This window comes from Oryctolagus cuniculus, chromosome X (assembly GCF_051225735.1).
Source record: "Oryctolagus cuniculus isolate XC-2025 breed Fujian yellow rabbit chromosome X, ASM5122573v1, whole genome shotgun sequence".
NCBI classification, from domain to species: domain Eukaryota; kingdom Metazoa; phylum Chordata; class Mammalia; order Lagomorpha; family Leporidae; genus Oryctolagus; species Oryctolagus cuniculus.
The window spans coordinates 76,904,759-76,924,307 of NC_142888.1; the positions used below are offsets into that span (position 1 = coordinate 76,904,759).

The 19,549-nt window shown below is 44.0% G+C and overlaps 1 protein-coding gene and 1 long non-coding RNA gene across 8 annotated transcripts in view; one reads left to right on the forward strand and one right to left on the reverse strand.

Moving 5' to 3' along the window:
• The window catches only part of LOC149119678 (uncharacterized), a 119,999-nt gene that overhangs the window by 27,042 nt on the left and 73,408 nt on the right, over positions 1–19,549 (forward strand). The gene's annotated exons all lie outside the window — the stretch shown is intronic.
• Positions 8,579–18,801, reverse strand: LOC138843244 (uncharacterized). Of its 4 annotated transcripts, none has more exons than XR_016227825.1 (6): positions 17,594–18,801; positions 17,176–17,255; positions 16,795–16,867; positions 12,091–12,163; positions 10,284–10,376; positions 8,579–8,748 (listed from the first exon to the last, which is right to left on the reverse strand). It is a non-coding gene; the product is annotated as an uncharacterized LOC138843244 (long non-coding RNA). The 4 variants fall into 4 exon arrangements; XR_016227824.1 differs by having other exon boundaries at positions 17,176–17,317; XR_011385372.2 differs by lacking the exons at positions 17,176–17,255; positions 17,594–18,801 and adding an exon at positions 16,996–17,142.

Below are 19,549 nucleotides of genomic sequence, written 5' to 3' on the forward strand. Positions count from 1 at the left end.
TGCCACTGCTTTATTTGGTTGGGGCTTATTTGCTTCTTACATGCTCTTTGGGTTATGGATCTAGAATTAAATCCTCCAAGTCTAAACATCACTTCAGATTCCTGTCGAAATCATAAGGAATTAATCCAAAATTACATACTAAGCATGAGCAGAGGTCTCTACTGGAAAGCGTTCCTTGAGGAGTTATATCCAGCTTGCCTTTGAGCCTGAGTACTCTCCACACACTCTATAATAAAAGATTCCTTTGGAAACGATGCTTGCATCATTCTCAGCATCACCCCCACACTACTAAAGAGACACTGACAACAGGGAGCTCACCTATAGAGTGCCCCATCTTCATGCCCAGCTGGCTAAATACCGCATTTGCTAATGACTGCATATACTATCACAGGTCACAGCTTAGCTGGCAGAGAAAATTTAAGCAAAATTACCCTAGCTCAGGGATGTTCCTGTGCCCCACATTATGTTATAGGATATGATGGAATATTAGGACAAACAGACAAGAAAACAGTCCAATGTGCCCCCAGCAGATCACATAGAGATTTTAGAATTATGTAAAACCAGCAGCCAGGCTAATAAATGTACTTTAAGAAACAGTACTTTAAGAGGCATCAGGAGTATATAATGCAGGGCACCCTACAGGTTGTGCTTCCTTCCTGATATTTGTAGACTCCTGGGAGGGAACCCTGCACATAGCTGACAGCCCCACTTGTGGGAGATGACGATGTCTCAGACAGTCTCATCCCAACTCAAGAGGTCAATGCGGGCGGTGACTACAATGCAAGCGAGACCCACGGAAGTGGGGTCACTCATCCAATTTGCCCCATTCTGACCAAAGAACAAAGAGACAGTTTTCAGCCTCACAGACTTAAGAAGCTGTGTCTCAAAATTTGATCCTGAGGAACCCTTCCCATTTTATGTCACTGAAATTGCCCTCTGTTTAACCCAGAACCCCTGCCAATATCAAAATGCCTGCGAAATTGTCAGTTTCCTGTCAACTGCCTGGCAGCACTGACCTGTGTCAGTCCTGTATGGCAAGCTAACAATGCTTGCAAACACTGCACTTGTAACTCTTGCAAAATATGCCTCTCTAACATGCCTGTCTCACTCCTCGCCAGCAGAACTTTCCCTCCCCTGTGCCTGTTTGGGATGCCCAATCAGGACCTTTGCTGGCTTCTGTCTCTTTCTGCCCCCCAGCGCACCCATTTTTCCCTCCCCCAGCAGCCACCATGATAAACACACCCTTATTCCGCCACCACACTCACTTCCCCTATTGTTGCGAGCGTAGCAACGGCACCAATGTGGTGTTGGTTCCAATAAGGATTTTGTTATGCAGTGGGGAAGTCACACATTCTAATTCACACAACACACTGGGCAAACTGACCACCCAGGGTTCCCAAAGGTCCTCTGGTGCTCCTCGTGATGTGTCAGCCACAGAGGGCGGGTTCTCACAACATCTGCATGGGTGGTGCCTCTGAGCCAAAGAACACAAGTGTCGAAGGGCTTTTACGTCAGGCAAGCTCAGACCGCAGGGCTGGCTGGGAGAACTCTCCTGGGGGCAGGCCTGAGTGTGGTGTGTCAACACAGAGCTTCTGCTCTGCTGTTCTCATGAGAGTCTGTTCAGAGGGTGTCTCTGGGGCAATTCAGTCTGCAGTTTATATACGCTTTTGGCAGTCAGTGTAGGGCTGACAAGGTCCCCAGGAGGGTGTGTGCGGGCCATGGATGGTTCTTATCAAGTCCATGCAGATCTCCTGCATCAGCTTGGCTCTTGCTTATTTCTTGTCAATATTATGGTGAAGTTGTTTAATTTCTGCTCCTTACATCCATCCATCCCCAACCCAACAGATACTGCTTACTTTCTTCCTCCTCTGTGGTCCACCAGTATAACTAACATTTTAATGAAATGGGCAGGAGCTGGAATAAGAGCCATTAGGTAGAAGTAGTACTGGGCCTGCCATCTGCCACAAGTCACCTCTACCCTAACCTAAGTGCTTATCCTGCTGACATACTCAATTTCACTCAACTCCACCAACGTGAACCCTGCCTTCCCCATGTCTCTCTTAGCTTAGATATGCCACTAACTTTACTCTCATTTACTCATCAATGGGCCACTTTGGAGTGAGTAGCTTTTGAGACCACTCTAGAGCTGCTACTCCCCAGTACCAACAATTCCTAGCTTGCATACCCATTTAACCATACCACCTGGATGCATGTGATGCAGAAACCAATAATGAGAACAGCTCTACCTTCACAGGCAACCTCCTCCCTCAAATACTATCTGCACCTTAGGAGTATCCAGCTTTGAAGTTTACTACATGGCTTTTATAGTTGGGGGCATCTACCTGGCACACTTTCCCTCCCTGAATCCCCGAACAGGATCCCTTCAGGGTACATGTTCCATTATACCATTGTACCTGTGGGCCTACCCATCTAACTAGATCCCAGAAGCCACCTCTTTCCCTTAAGACAGCCACATACATCAAGTCAAATGGGTATTCTTTTCCCCCCATAGTCTTAGGAATTTCAGTCCCATTGGGACTTCTTAGGCTTCATGTCAAGGCTATATGCATAGCTACTCAAAACCAAGTAATCAGAGCGAACCAGTAATTACCAACCTCATGGGCATATTATGTCTAGTGTCTACACTACACCCTTTCCCTCAGGCAACAACCCTTTGATTCCCTAGCTAAGACACTCCTGGATAACTGCCTAGCACTTGGTTATTTACTAAGGAAAGAGGAGAAAGTCTGCTATATTCCAGGGAATTCCTGCTGCATGTACCTTAACAATTTAGTGAAAGTCTAAAAAATTTACAATTAATGGCTCAAGAAATTAAAGTCTTTTGGAACTTTATCCATATTAATCATATTTCACAAGTCACTAAGATTGGAAATCATCATTCATGGTTACCATTGCCTAGTGACAATGATTCTGAAATGATTCTTAAGAGAGTTTCAAAATGTTATTTGCATTTTTATTGTGGGATTTGTTATCCTAGCAATAGTGAAATGTTGGGGCCAGTGTCATGGTATAGTGGGTTAAGCCACAGCCTGCAACGCTGGCATCCCATTATGTGGCTGGTTCAAGTTCCAGATGCTCCACTTCTAATCCAGCCTGGGAAAGCAGCTGAAGATGGACCAGGTACTTGGGCCTCTGCCACCCACGTGGGAGACCCAGAAGAAGCTCCTGCTCCTGGTTTTGGCCTGGCCCATCCCAAGGGCTTGGGCCATCTTTTACTGCTTTCCTAGGCCATAGCAGAAAGCTGAATCAGAAGTGGAACAGCAAGGACTCGAGCTGGCATCCATATGGGATTCCAGCACTGCAGGTGCTGGCTTTACTCGCTAAACCACAGTGCCAGCCCTCCCCCTACTCATAAAATTGATGCTGAGTCACTAAGGGATGGATTATGCTAAGGCCCAGTTCAGTTACCCTATCTCAGCATCCATTTTTTTCTAAGCCACCAGACAGGCACATAATAATGGGCAAACCACTGAACTCTGTTGCTTTTACAGTTCCCGTATCTGTTATCTCCAATCCTGTCCAAGAATCCCCAAAACCAAACACCCAGTTTTTGGCCCAGATAGACTCAGAGGTAAAGTCTCTGCCACAGGATAGCCTTTCTGCAGCTGCTTGCTTTTAAACAGCTAATCCCCTCTTCCTGCTTGAGGATGCTCAGACTCCCATCCTGGACCCTAATAAAGGCAAATGTCTCAGGTCAATACTTTCTTTCTCCCTCCACATGCTCCCTGACCTCTGTGTATGGCCTCTGGATTTTAGGCATACCCTCTAGGACTTCTAAGTAACAAAACCTTTATTTCCATCTTGTGTCTCTCCTAACCATTGAAGGAGTGCTCTCCATTTTCAAAGATCCCAAAGTAGAATGTATACAAAATTGATACATAAAAAATGTGTAGCATTGCTATATAATACCAATGAACCATATGAAAAAGAAATCAAGAAAACAACTTCATTTCCAATAGCTAAAAAAATAGTTAGGATTAAATCTAATAAAGGAGGATTGATGAAACAAATTGAAAATGACACAAATAAATAGAAAGATATTCCATTCTCATGAATTGGAAGAGTTGATATTGTTAAAATGTCCATATTACCCAACATGATCCACAGATTCAATGACATCACTATTAAAATTCCAATGAAATTTTTAAAATAGAAAAAAATCTAAAATTCATATAGAATCACACACAAAAATATAGCCAAAAGCAATCTTGACCAAAAAGAACAAATCTAGAAACATCATGCTACTCAATTTCACACTGTATTACAAGGCTATCGTAATTAAAACCGCATGATTTTGGTATGAAAACTAACACATTAACCAACAAAAAAGAGCTCTGAAATGAACCTACACATTTATGGTCAACTGAGTTTTTTAAAATTTTTTTATTTATTTGAGAGACAGACAGGTAGGCAGAAAGCTCCCATCTTCTGGTTCACTATCAAAATGCCTGCAACATCTGGGGCAGAGCTAGGCCAAAGCCAGGAATCCAGAACTCAATCTGGATTTCCCATGTGGGTGGTAGGAACTCAACTACTTGAGCCATCACCTGCTGCCTCACAGAGTGTGCATTAGCAGGAAGCTGGAGTCAGCAGCAGAGCCAGGACTACAACCAAGGCACTCCGATGGGGAACATGGACATCTTAACTGCTGGGTCAGATTCCCACCCCCAATCAATTAATGTTGACAAGGATTCCAAGAACACAGAATGAGAAAAAGTCAGAGTAATCAATGGAGGATGTTGGGAAAACTGGATATCCACATGCAGAAGAATGAAATTGTGAATGGCATTGCTAACCATCAGGCATGATAAAGGTTAATGGGATGTTGCTACTTTCCATCTCTTACCTGGGGTGTTCCTAATAAACAACAGGATCCCCACAAAAGAAAAAAACACACACTTGGCCAAACTTCATTCACAGCACTGGATAGTCAGGTCAACAAATGATCCCAAAGAAAACATTCTTCTAATTGGTTTTGGTCACTTAGAAAAATAGTGAAATCTCTAACTGGTCATTTAAAGCTATGTCCAAGGGGTGGGAGTTGTAGCAATAGTGGGTTAAGCTGCTACTTTGGATGCCTGTATCCCATACTGGAGTGCCTAGGTTGAGTCCAGCTCCTCTGCTTCCTATCCAGCTTCCTGGTAATGTGCCTGGGAGACAGCAGATACTGGCTCAAGTACCTGGGCCCTTGCCACCCATGTGGGAGACCTGGATAGAATTCCAGGCCCCTGGCCCAGTCCTAGCTGTTGAGGGCTTTGGGTGAGTGAACCAGTAGATGGAACATCTCTCTTTCTTTCTCTCTCTGCCTTTCAAATAACTAAATTAATCTTAAAACAAATGGTCTCCTCTACATGTTTACTATAATACTACATCATGCATGCTCAACCAGCAGGTAGAGAGAGAGAGAATGAATACTCTGGGCCAATACCTTTATTGGACATTACCTAAGGAAGTTTCCTGGGGAAAATTTTAATGATGGGTTTAAAACAAGCAGGCATACCTTCCGTGGGATCATGTTGTGACAGGGTTACTCACTGCAGCTTATCTACACCATCCGTGTGGGGTATGGGGTTCAGTTATACATAGCGGCCCCATAGGGAAGTGGTCATTAGGATGCACCAAACTGAAGAACATGGAGAAGGGGTAAAACTGGAAATGGTATCAAGGCTGAGTAAAGCCTGCTTTTGATATAATAAAGTTAAACTTATATTCAAAACAGAAAAGCTGGATGCTCCCTCCCAATCCTAACCAGAGCAAGGCGTATTCGTGGCTTTTGTAAGATCAAGCAATTTAAAAGTGAACAACTTTTCATGCTCTATGCTTCTCTAAGAAAAAACAAAAAACACAAATGTTCATGGGGCCGGCGCTGTGGCGCAGCAGGTTAAAGCCCTGGCCCGAAGCACAGGCATCCCATATGGGCGCGCCGGTTCTAGTCCTGGCTACTCCTCTTCCCATCCAGCTCTCTGCTATGGCCTGGGAAAGCAGTAGAAGATGGTCCAAGTCCTTGGGCCCCTGTACCCACTTGGGAGACCAGGAAGAAGCTCCTGGCTCCTGGCTTTGGATTGGCACAGCTCCGGCCGTTGCGGCTATCTGGAAAGTGAACCAGCAGATGGAAGATCTCTCTGTCTCTACCTTTCTCTGTAACTCTGTCTTTCAAATAAATGAAATAAATCTTTAAAACAAAACACAAGTGTTCATCACCTTAGCAAAGCACATGTGAAATTCAGCTCAGAAGATAAATTCATTGAGTGGCATATGGGCAGGAGGACAGACACTTGTCCTTAAGTGAATAAAAAGGGAGTGTATTCTCAGTACTATGCTTAATTAGAACAAAGACCAGAAAGTCTATCCAGAGAATGAAAGTCAATGAAGTACTGTAGCAAGGAAATAGGATGTGTTCTTACTACAAAGTATACCACAAAGCTACAGCAACTGAACAGTCAACATATATGACATTCATTCAGAAGATCTTTTACCAGGTCTAAATACTTTATAGGTAAACCAAATCAAACAAAAATAATGGAATTGCCTTTCTACTTTCATTTATTTTTTATTTTTAAATTTTTGTTTAATGAATGCATTTTAACATAGATAGAACTTTAGGAATATAGTGGTTCTTTTCCCTATACCTCCCCTGCTCTCATCCCACCTCCCATTCCCTCTCCCATCTCCTTCTTCATTACTACTTTCATTGCTTTATACACATGGATGAGTCATTTGCCCATATGGTAGCCTGGATAAATATATTTTACTTTAGAAAGCTAGTTTCTAGTTAATGGGGGCATTGTCAATCTTTAAAATAAGTTAAAAAGAAAACACAAAACATTATGGGGCCAGCACTGTGGTGTAGTAGGTTAAGCCACTGCATGTGATGCCAGCATCCGATATTGGAGAGTCAGTTTCAGGCCCAGCTGCTCTGCTTCTGATCCAGCTTCCTGCTGATGAACCTGGGAAAGCAACAGATTATGGCCCAAGTATTTGCTGTCACCCATATGGGAGACCCAGATGGAATTCCTGGTTTCTTTCTTTCTTTCTTTCTTTTCTTTTCTTTTTTTTTTTTTGACAGGCAGAGTGGACAGTGAGAGAGAGAGACAGAGAGAAAGGTCTTCCTTTGCCGTTGGTTCACCCTCCAATGGCCGCCGCGGCCGGCACACTGCGGCCAGTGCACCGCGCTGATCCGATGGCAGGAGCCAGGAGCCAGGTGCTTTTCCTGGTCTCCCATGGGGTGCAGGGCCCAAGCACCTGGGCCATCCTCCACTGCACTCCCTGGCCACAGCAGAGGGCTGGCCTGGAAGAGGGGCTACCGGGACAGAATCCGGTGCCCCGACCGGGACTAGAACCTGGTGTGCTGGCGCCGCTAGGCGGAGGATTAGCCTAGTGAGCCGTGGCACTGGCCGGAATTCCTGGTTTCTAGCTTTGGCCTGGCCCAGCCCTGGCCATTGTGGTCATTGGAGAGTGAACCAGTAGATGGAAGATCTCTCTGTCTCTTCCCCCCTCTCTCTCTCGCTCTCGCTCTCTTTCTCTGTCATTCTGCCTTTCATACAAATAAATAAATAAATCTTTTTTGGAAAAATCCCAACTTCTAATTTTAAAAAATATTTAAAAGTTAAAAACACATTATCTGATGATAAGTAAAATAATTCTCAGGAAAGTGGCATTTTCATGTAGCATATCAAAAACTATTAGGTTTTGGTAATAGTTTGTGGTAATTTATAGGGTAGCCCCAGGAAACTAGTATTATTATCTTTAATAATTTTATGAATTCCATTCTGTCTTCTATATGAATTTCATATTCTCAATGGGATTTCCAGTTATTGAGACACTATAATGAGAGAGGAAGATAAGACAATGAGTTTTTGACAAAGGGAATAAAAACATTAGCAGGATATTTTCAAACATTATGGCACTATGTATACACAGCTATTATTCACACTTGAAGTGTGAATAGCAGTTATTCACACTTGAAGATCACCAAAGGCTAGAAGATGCCATGAACTCTAGTCAAAGTTTTGCCTTTGACCAACTAATTATGTTTTGGAAAAAAAAATTAATTTCACTGTTCTTTCTTTTTTAAATTTTTCTTATTTATTTTTATTTGAAAAATAGAAAGAGAAAAATCTTGCAGCTGTTGGTTCACTCCACAAATGCTGACAAACAAGCCAAGGTTAGGCCAGGCTGATGCCAGGAGCCTAGAACTCAATCTGAGACTCCAACATGGGTGGCCATGACTCAAGTACTTGGGTCATCATCTGCTGCCACCTGGGGTGTACATTAATAGGAAGCTGATCTGGAAGTAGAAGAGTTGGAAAGAATTAGACTATTTGGGATGCAGGTACCTCAAGCAGTGACTCAACCGCTACACCAAATACCCAACCCTGACCAAGCGATTCTCATCACGGAGAATCAAGTCATGCAGTTTAAGAATAAATACATGGAGTTCAGATTTACACATTTATTTGTGCTTCATTTCAGAAGTTAAGGAAAGTTATTAACCCGGAGTAGAAGATCCCCCAATAAAAGTAGTGGTAGAAGCGCTGATCCTGGAACAAAGGTAATAATGGTAATGATGATTCATAACTTATTCCAGGGAAAGTTGGGGGGAAGAAGAGGAAGTCTTCCAGGTAAAGGTAGTGCTGGTAGAGATGGTAGTGGGGATGGCCCTCTCTCTGCCTTTGAACAGAGTGCAGGGAATGCTGGAACTCATGATCAAACTGCGGATTCATGTTCCTGTAATAGAAATAATCAAATGCTTAAATTATTAAAATAAAATATGCAGCACAAAATACTGTACACACTAGCTTTGGGAATCAATTAAATAAATGAAGACTTTAGAAAGTAAATATGGTTACGATTATAAATCTTATTTGTTAATCTGACTGGGCTATGGAATGCCCAGATATTTGTTTTGTAATGAATATGTGTGATGTATAGGCTGGGGTGCATCTGTACACATATATATCTCAAACATCTTTGTTTCTTCCCTCTTTCATCCTCTTATCATGTAACATAAGATGTGCGGACTTTATATCATGGTATTTCAGTATTAATTTTACATCATAGTATTTAAGTTATGGGATATCAAGAAGAGCAAAGATGTCCCAAGGACTTTACTTCTTCTTCTCTAGAAGAGGTCAGTGGTTTTCAGTTATGCACAGAATAGTTGTATCAAGTTAGGCAGAATTATGACTTTTTAAAATCATCTTTACATAGAAATTAAGTGCGGTTTAAAGAGATATAGGTACGGGGTGCCAAGTTGACAACGGGTGGACTTGTGATGCTTGATTTTATGTCAACCTGACTGGGCCATATAATGCCTCATCTCAATACTTTGTTCAGCATTATTCTGGGTCTTTCTATGAGGGTGCTTTTGGAGGAGATGGACACTTAAATTGTTATATTGAGTAAAGCAGACTGTACTCCATAATGTGAGTGGACCTCATCCAATCAGTTGAAGTCCTTAATAGAACAAAAAGGCTGACTCTCCCCTTAGTAAGAGAGAATTCTTCCAGACTGACTGCCTTCAAACTTGGACATAAGTTTCTCCCAATGCCTCTGCACTTGATCTGAAACAGTAGCTTGTGTTATATATGTGTGTGTGTGTAGATATATATACACACATACATATATATGTAGATATACAAATATATAAATATATACATATATACACACATAAATATATGCATATATAAATACAATATATAATGTATTTATATATATATATTTGTATATATGTTCTGTTTCTCTAGAGAGCCTGACAAATACAAAGGCAGACTCAAATTCTTCAAATGGTCACAAGTTTTCCTCTAAAAAACTTTTGCTTGTATAATACAAGGGTACTTCAAAACATCTGTGGAAAGTGGAATTAGTTAAAAGATAGTTATTTGGTGCGAAATTTTTTGAAATCCATACATAGGTTTTCATTATGTACATTTCCATGAACTTTTTGAACATCCTCTGTATATATAAACACAAAATTGTTTTAAACCAAAATAAAAACATATTCTTTCCATTTTTCCATGAACTTTTTGAGGTACCCTTGTATATTCTGACATAAGACATTTGGGGTAGTTTAAGGGATTAATGCTTGAGTTTCTTCCCCACCTGGAAGTGATTTGTCCTGTAAAATCAAATTTGCAGAGTTGTTTAAGATGTGAATTTGTCATAAAGTCTGTTTCTGGTCATATTTCCCTTCAATCTAACAAGATAATTTTCTACCATAGAACCCACTGTTATATGACACGAATTATATCTCATTTCATTACCTTGATTCAGTACTCCTACACCTCTTTCTCAAGCTATTTGACTTTTTCTTTCCTTTCTTACGTCTTCGCTTGTTCTCAGAATTCTTCATTTACCTGCAAGGATTACCACCATAAATTTACACTGAAGGAAATACTGTTAAGAAATCTCTCAATTATATTATATATGAAACAAATAAAATATTTTGGTTCCTTGAATCTCAGGCCACCCATTATGACCATTTTCCTTTTTAAAAAATGGTTATTTATTCAATTTTATTTATTTGAAATGCAGAGCAACAGAGAGAGAGAGAGAGAAAGAGAGAAAGAGAAATCTGGTTCACTCTCCAAATGCCTATAACTGTCCGTACTGGACCAGGCTGAAGCCAGGAATCCAGAATTCAATCTGGGTCTCCCACATGGGTGGCAGTGACCCAAGTACTTCAGTCATCACCTGCTGCCTCCCAGGGTGTGTATTAGCAGAAAATTGGAATCACAGGCTGGCGTTGTGTTGCAGCACGTTAAGCCATTGCCTGCAATGCCAGCATCCCATATAGGCACCAATTTGAGTCCCAGCTGCTCCACTTCTAATCCAACTCCTTGCTAATACATCTGGGAAAGCAGCAGAAGATAGAGCAAGTGCCTGGGCACCTGCCACTCATGTGAGAGACCAGGATAGAGTTCCAGGTTCTTGGCTTCTGCCTGGCCCAGCCTCTGCTGTCGCAACCATTTAGGAAATAAACCAGTGGATGGAAGATATTCTCTCTCTCTCTCTCTCTCTCTAACATTGACTTTCAAATAAACAAATAAATATTTAAAAAGCAAGCAAGCAAGATGGACTCAAAAGTAAAGAAGGGACAAAAATTCAGGCACTGTAATATGGGATGTAGGTGTTCTGAGTGACATATTAACTGCTATGCCAAATGCTCACCCCCAGAGATTAATGCAAAACATCATTTTTATACAAAACAAATTTCATACAAACACTTTCTGCTCTAGCTCTTATAATCTATTCTAGTAAGAGGAAGAGCTGAGATATTTCTTTAGAAACCCTAAGTAACTTACATGAAGTTGTGAAATTTTTGGAGTAATAAGAAAAATGGTCACCTAGTTTCTAAGAAAGGTCAATATAGGTGTAAATAACATGGAAATGTTTAAATAGCTTGATTAGTTCAGTCATTTATGTAACTAACAGCATGAAAAGAACAGGCAATTTCAAATTTCACCAACCCTCCATGAAGTAGGGGTATCACATTAAAACTGAGAAGAAAATTCAAAGAAGCTAATTGAGCTCACCCAAAACAGAGAGCATAGGGATTACTATGTTATTTGTTGCCACCAACAAGACAGACTTTAGAGGCTACAGCAGATAGAGGTGGTAACCTTCTTGAGGCTTTCCCAAGGATCTACGCATTATCAGGAAATGAAAACTGAAGAAAGACAGTGAGGATTTAGGGGCCGGCGCTGTGGCGCAGTGGGTTAAAACCCCTAACTTAAAAAAAAAAAAAAAAAAAAGGCAGTGGGGATTTGTTAAGGTTTGATTGCTTCTATCTATACCTTTCAACAATCTGATTTTCTTTCATAGCCTTTACCATTTTAATATAATAAAGCTAGTGCTTTTCATCCAAATCTGTTGAAAATGATGCAGGAAGAAATAATAGATGGTAGTAACCCTATTCTATTAGGAAAAACAAATTCTTTGGTGGTTATGTTTTGGGTCCAGAAATATAAAATAGTGTATAACTGAAGCAATATTTAAAAGGTCTTTCAAAGAGAAAGATGATGCGATTCAATTGACAAATAAAACAATTATATCTAATAATAGCCTTACCTTTTTTTGAAAAGTCTCTTTTTTTGTTTACTTCTTTCAACTTTGGTTTAGTCCACACAGGAATCTATTAAGACTGAAAAAGAGTAATTAATATCATCACATAGATACTTCATGCATAAGGTATTTGCCAGACTATAAATATACCATGTGAACTATCATTTTTTAAACATTTGATTTAAGCCCCATTGTTTTTTGCTTTTTTTTAAGATTTATTTATTTATTTGAAAGTCATAGTTACACACAGAGAGAAGGAGAAGCAGAGAGAGGCAGAGAGAGAGAGAGAGAGAGAGAGAGGAAGAGAGAGGTCTTCCATCCGATGGTTCACTCCCCAATTGGCTGCAACCGTTGGAGCTGCACCAATCCGAAGCCAGGAGCCAGGAGACTCCTCTGGGTCTCCCACACAGGTGCAGGGGCCCAAGCACTTGGACCACCATCTTCTAGTGCTTTTCCAGGCCACAGCAGAGAGCTGGATTGGAAGTGGAACAGCTAGAACCAGCGACCATATGGGATGCTGGCACTGCAGGTGGCGGCTTTACCCGCTAGGCCAAAGCGCTGGCCCCTATCATGTCTTTTTTTTTTTTTAAGATTTATTTATTTATTTGAAAGAATTACACAGAGAGGCCGGCGCTGCGGCTCACTAGGTTAATCCTTCACCTGCGGCGCCAGCACCCTAGGTTCTAGTCCCGGTTGGGGTGCTGGATTCTGTCCCGGTTGCTCCTCTTCCAGTCCAGCTCTCTGCTGTGGCCCGGGAAGGCAGTGGAGGATGGCCCAAGTGCTTGGGCCCTGCACCCGCATGGGAGACCAGGAGGAAGCACCTGGCTCCTGGCTTCGGATCGGCGCAGCTCCAGCAATTGCGGCCATTTGGGGAGTGAACCAACAGAAAAGGAAGACCTTTATCTCTGTCTCTCGCACTCTCTCACTGTCTAACTCTGCCTGGAAAAAAAAAAAAAAAGAATTACACAGAAAGAGGAGAGGCGGAGAGAGAGAGCTCTTCCATCCGATGGTTCACTCCCCAATTGGCCGCAAGGGCCGGAGCTGTGCTGATCTGAAGCCAGGAGCCAGGTGCTTCCTCCTGGTCTCCCATGCGGGTGCAGGGGCCCAAGCACTTGGGCCATCTTCTACTTTCCCAGGCCATAGCAGAGAGCTGAATCAGAAGTAGAGCAGCCAGGTCTCGAACCGGTGCCCATATGGGATACAGGCACTTCAGGCCAGGGCGTTAACCCACTGTGCCACAGCGCTGGCCCCTCTATCACCTCTTTTCTCAAGATTTATTTATTTGTGGGGCAGGTGCTGTGGCTTAGCAAGTAAAGCCGCCACCTGCAGTGCTGGCATCCCATACATGCTCCAGTTCGAGTCTTGGCTGCTCCACTTAAGATCCAGCTCTCTGCTATTCCTCTCTATATATAACTGTGACTTTCAAATAAATAAATAAATAAATCTATCTCTCTTTCAAGAAAAAAAGATTTATTTATTTGAAAGGAGGCAGAGCAGGGGCCAGCGCTGTGGCATAGTGGGTAAAGCAGCCGCCTGCAGTGCCGGCATCCCATGTGGGCGCCAATTCAAGTCCCAGCTGCTCTGCTTCCAATCCAGCTCTCTGCTATGGCCTGGGAAAGCAGTGGAAGATGGCCCAAGTCCTTGGGCCCCTGCACCCGTGTGGGAGACCAATAAGAAGCTCCTGGCTCCTGGCTTCAGATAGGTGTAACTCTGGCCATTGTGGCCAACTGGGGAGTGAACCAGCAGATGGAAGACCTTTCTTTCTCTCTCTCTCTCTCTCTCTCTCTCTCTCTCTCCCTCTACCTCTCCTTCTCTCTCTGTGTAACTCTGACTTTTAAGTAAATAAATAAATAAATCTTTAAAAGACACACACACACACACAAAAGAAAGGCAGAGCAGTGGGGGAGGGGGAGATATCTTCCATGCACTGGTTCACTCCAATATGGAAGGCTAGTATTGTAATCAGCACCTTAACCCAGTGTACTACAATGCCGACTCCACTATCATTTCTTTTATTGTGGTAAAATACAGGTGAAATGTAGCATTTTTGCATTTTTGTGCCCTCTGATACTAAAGAGAAATTGACCTATATCACATATAAAACATAAGCTACCACATATTGTATACCTACTAACTTACTATCTTCAGCACTAGGATTGTCAAGACCTATAGCCAAGCATACATAGTTTTACTTTATTCCAATTTTAAAAAGATTCCAAATATTTCTCAACTTTTGACTCTAGAATATTTTCAACTTCTTTCATACTTTGTATGTGTGGCACAGTGGCTTAAGCTGCTTCTTGGGTTCACAGCATTCTGTATCAGGGTGCCAGTGATTCAGGTCCCTACCTCTACACTTCTGATTTAGCTTCCTGCTAATGCCCCCTGTGAAGGCAGCAGAACATGGCTCAAATTCTTTCATTCACTCCCCAAATGCTAGAGACCTGGGAATTCAAGCCAGGTCTCCCATGTGGGTGGTAGAGACTCAAACCATTTGAGTTTCTCAATCATGCTTCTCAGGGTACAACACATTAGCAGGAAGCTGGAGTCAGGAGCTAGAGGCAGATATTGAACCCAGGCACTCTAATATGGTATGTGGCTGTTCCAAGTAGTGTCTTAACTTGCACGCTTAATGCCTGCCCCATATTTACATTTGTAAAAAGATTTCCACATCATTCACCACTTCACAGAAAGGTATTTGACCATAACATTTTAAGAACCATTCATTTGGGGCTGGCTGCGTGGCATAGTAGGTAAAGCTGCTGCCTGTGGTGCCCCAACCCTTAATGGGCACCAGTTTGTGCCCTGGACGCTCCAGTTCCAGTCCAGTTCCCTGATAATGGCCTGGGAAAAATAGTGAAAGATGGCCCAAGTACTTGGTTCCATGCCACACAAGTAGGGGACCTGGAAGAAGCCCCTGGCTCCTGGCCTCAGCTTGGCCCAGCCCCAGAAATTGCAGCCATCTGGGAAGTGAACCAGCAGATGGACGATCTCTCTCTCTCTCTCTCTGAAGCTCTTTCAAATAAATAAATAAGTCTTTGAAACAAACAAAAAAAACCCACTCATGTATTTCAACCCTTCTTTTAGCTGAGGAAATTGAAACTGAGAGAAAGAAAATGATTGGCTTACTGTCAGAGATTCACACTGATGAGGTCACAAAGGTTTATGATGCTGCCCATCTTCTCACCTGGTCCCTACCTCTACCTGTCTCCAATGCTTTTGATTAACAGAACGTAATCAAAAGGATATGGTACAAAGCACAAGAAGCTGGTGTGTATTGAAAGCTGAGCCAGATGAGCCAAGAGACCAGGAGAGGGTGTGTGCCAACTATGTGACCCATAAGAGTTTAAATATATACAAACATTTCCAAATAATATCTTATGATGGTTTAAACAAGCTTGCATGGCCTTCTAAATCCCCTATGATAAGTATGTGTTATTACAATCACAAAACAATACATCATTTGAAAAGAAAGCTATTCACCCTTGAAAGTTAACTGGGAGCTTGCCCTATATAACATAGAAAAGAATTATATATAATGGGTGGGTGTTGTGGCACAGTGGGTTAAGCTGCCACTTGGGATAGCTGCATCTCAAGTGGGAGGGCCAGTGTCAGTCCAGGCTACTGAGCTTCTGATTCAGCTCCTTGCTAAAGATCCTGGGTGGCAGCTGAAGATGGTGCAAGTTCTTGGGTCCTTACCATCCACGTGGGAGACCCAGATGGAGTTTCTGGCTTCTTGCTTGGACAAACAGGAGCCACCCGGAATTCTTCCCCAGCTCAAAAGTCTATGGAAGTATCAGGCTACTCTGCGAGCCCTGACAAGGTCTCAGGACGCTGAAATAACGCTGCCCCTCTGCTCACTGGTGAGCACTAAGGACACAGCTCTGAGACAGCGATGCCTCCTGTGCCCTCCATTTCTACCAGACCTGCACGGCACCAGCACACACTGAGGAAATCATGTCAGAGAGTCAGGCTTGTAAACCTCAAGGCACTCGCCTCTGGTTAGAACGTGGTCTTTTCCGAGCTTAGACTCTACAGCGGGGCGGGGTGCTGGGATTGACCCAACAGGTTGCTATTTGTAATCGCAAAGGGAGAACCCCCACGACCACCATATTCAACAGTTACAGCTACTGAATGTACAATGACACCAAATACCACCAGAGGAAGTTCAATGAGAGATCATTTAGCGTGAGCCGCTGCTTTCCCTGGAAGCTGACAAGACAAGATGGCGGAAGGGGCGCAGAAGACGACGCCGAACTTTTACAAGTTCATCTAGCGGGCGAGGACCGCCACCAGCTGCGGGACCTGCGCTAGCTGCAGCTCAAGCGGCTGTGCAGTGCCCGGCAGTGGCGCCACCTGAGCCTTGGCCTGAGGCTACGGAAGTGCCTGCCCAAGCCCAAGAAGGCGGCGCCCCGCGTGGAGAAGCCGTGGGTGGTGACCTGCGGGACGCGATCGTGCTGCCCGAGGTGGTGGGCAGCGTGGCGGGCGCCTACATCGGCAAGCCAGGTGGAAATCGAGCTGGAGGTGATCGGCCACGACCCGGGCCCCTTCTCCATCACCCACAAGCCTGTGAAGCATCGGGGCCGCCCACGCTCGCCGCCTCACCCCCTCTAGTGGCCTGCTCCGCCAAAAAAGGCGCGCACGTTTCAAAAACAAGGAGCTGCGCTGGCGGAAGGGGGTAAAACTCCCACTGAGAACACTGTGACATACCTCACCGGTGTTCTTGAATCCTGGCTCTACGCTGGCTAGCAGTCTCACTCCTGCTTCCTGCCAACACCGAGACCTGAAGAGGAAAGAGATAGTGTTAAATACCTTCGTCAGGCACACAGACCACGCTCCTAAGGAGGAATTTGGCGTGAGGAGAAAGCCTTGACTCTGGAGCAACGGGAAAGCCTCCCGTCCACTACATACCCTGAGGAGCCACAAGCCTCACCCTAAAGGTGGTCGGACCTCCTAGCGCAAACCCACTGTGACGTAATCCATAGTGACGTGCGGTGACGTCACCCTGTACTGGGCGAGGTTCAGGCTGTGGTGAAAGCTACTGGTCAACCATTTCTGCTCCCCTGGACTCAAGTTAATGAATTCACTAACCTTAAACTGTACATCCACAGATCCGGAAACGTTCTCCAACTCCTAACGTAGCGATTCCAACCAGGGTTCCTAGCCAGGCCCTGGGTGTCAAGTGACAGTTTGGCTTAGTAGCTGTTAACGCTCACACAACCGCACCGAGCCCCTAAAGTGAGAGGCTCTTGTGAGGGTCTCTTATCATTTGTGAGGGACAAATTTTCAGGAAAAATCAGCAGGAAGCACAGGATAGTGCCTCTCATTGCGATTTTCACCCCCACTTCTCCACAGGCCCTCACTTCACCCGCTGCCCCCAGGTCTGTCCTCTGATGTTGCTGCATCAGCCAGTCCTTTGCTGCGTGTCCTGGCCGCAGGTGCAGCTCCACCCCAACCTTTCCCCGTCTCTGCCGAGTTCACTGCGTAGCATGAAGGGCTCTCGTGATACCTGAGTCCCAGGGGTCTTACTGTCTCAGGCTCCCACTCCAGAATAGGAACTCCGTGAGGGCAGGCAGTGTCTTTGTGTCTCTTGGCTGTACTTCCAGGATTGAGAACACGTGAGGCACATAGTGGATGCTCAAAGCTATTTGTTGAGGGAATTGATGAAAGTCACCTTTGGCCAGCACACGTCACGCTCATGCCATTCTGCCAGGTGACTGCCCACAGTGCGGTGTCCTGTCAGAACGCCCTTTCACACAGTTACATTCTGACACGGAAGCGCCTAAAAAATGAGTACTTCCGCTCAACTAAGCTGTTCCACAATTCTGGAGACAAACAACACCTGACTCCCTCCCTACTGAACCAGCTCCACCAGTAATCGACATTTCACCACCAATTATGCTTGATTTGCTAGTTTTTGAGCTGGAGTATTTCAAATATCACATGACTTCATTCATGAATCCTAACCAGCTATACACTCCATAGAGTCTACTATATCACACACTGTAGCTGATAAGCACTTTAGAAAAAAGTACCAAAACACCATCATTGCATCTATCAAAAATTATGATTATTCTCTAATGGCACATGAACACACCTGTGTCCACATGCCTTATTTGAACAAAATAAACCTCTTAAACTTGACATGCTCTTATTAGGATCCAAAGAAATGTTATACACAGCATTGGTTCAAATATTTCTTATTCTTCTCTTAATCTAGAACAGCTCCCCTGTTTTTCTTCTCTGCTACTCCTTTGATGAGAGACCAGATTATGAGCTGTTTGTGCCAGTATCCACAGTCTGCATTTCCATGTAAGCATCCCTGCTGAAAAATGTTCCTTCATAAAGAGAATATGTGCACTTTGTCCTGTTCGGGCACAATGTTTGCGGCAAGAATGTCTGTGATACACACTCTGTGCTCTGGGAACTCACAGGATCGGTTTCACACACTTTTGATGAAAGATTGATCCGTGAGTTGCAGAATTCATACCTCGAGGCCTCCACATTATGGAATTTCCCATTCATCTTTTACCTAAACATTCCTAACTCAATGTACTGGTTTATTTTTATTGTGGATATAGAATTCAGTGTCGTGGCATTCACCATTTTAAAGTGTGCAATTCACCGGTTTTTAGCAGATTCACGAGATTGTGCATGCATTACCACAACGAGTTTTAGAACTCCTATCGGCCCCCATGAAGGCCATGTCTCTTAGCAGTCACTGCTCATTTCCCCTGCCAACCCTGGCGGCTACTGGTTCACCTGAGCTCTGCAAAGACTTGCCACTTCTGGACACTTGGTGTGAACGGACCATGCAGGTGCAGTCTTCCATGTCTAGTTTCTTGAACATACATCATGTTGTCAAGGTTAGTCCATGTCGCACCACGTGCCTGCACTCTGTAAGGGAGGAGAAGGAGGCGAGCCCACTCTGCCCATCATGGAGGTCAGAGGGTAACTTTATTCTGGGGCTGCTTAGGAGGCCTTTGTCCGGGGAGCCATTTCTGAGGCCAACAAGGTCACTCCTCGTGTGACTGAGCAACAGCTCGGTATGAATGTTCCATGTTTTGTCTAGACATTCATTCGTCAGTTGAGGGCTGGCTTCTCCCTGTGGGCTTTGTAAATGGTGTGGTGGCAGATGTTCAGGTACACATCTGTGGATCCCTGCCTGCAGTTCTCTCGGGTGTGTGTAGCAGTGGGCCTGCTGGGTCACGTGCTGATTGCATTTTTCAAGTGCAGTGCGAGTCCCAGCCTGTTTCTGCAGTGGTGGCATCACCTTACTATCCTACTAGCAGTGCGCGAGGCTTTCAATCTCTCTCTCTCTTTTTAAAAGATTTATTTATTTATTTGCAAGTCAGAGTTACACAGAGAGAGGAGATGCAGAGAGAGAGGTCCTCCATCCGCTGGTTCACTCCCCAGTTGGCCGCAATGGCCGGAGCTGTGCCAGGAGCCAGGAGCCAGGAGCCAG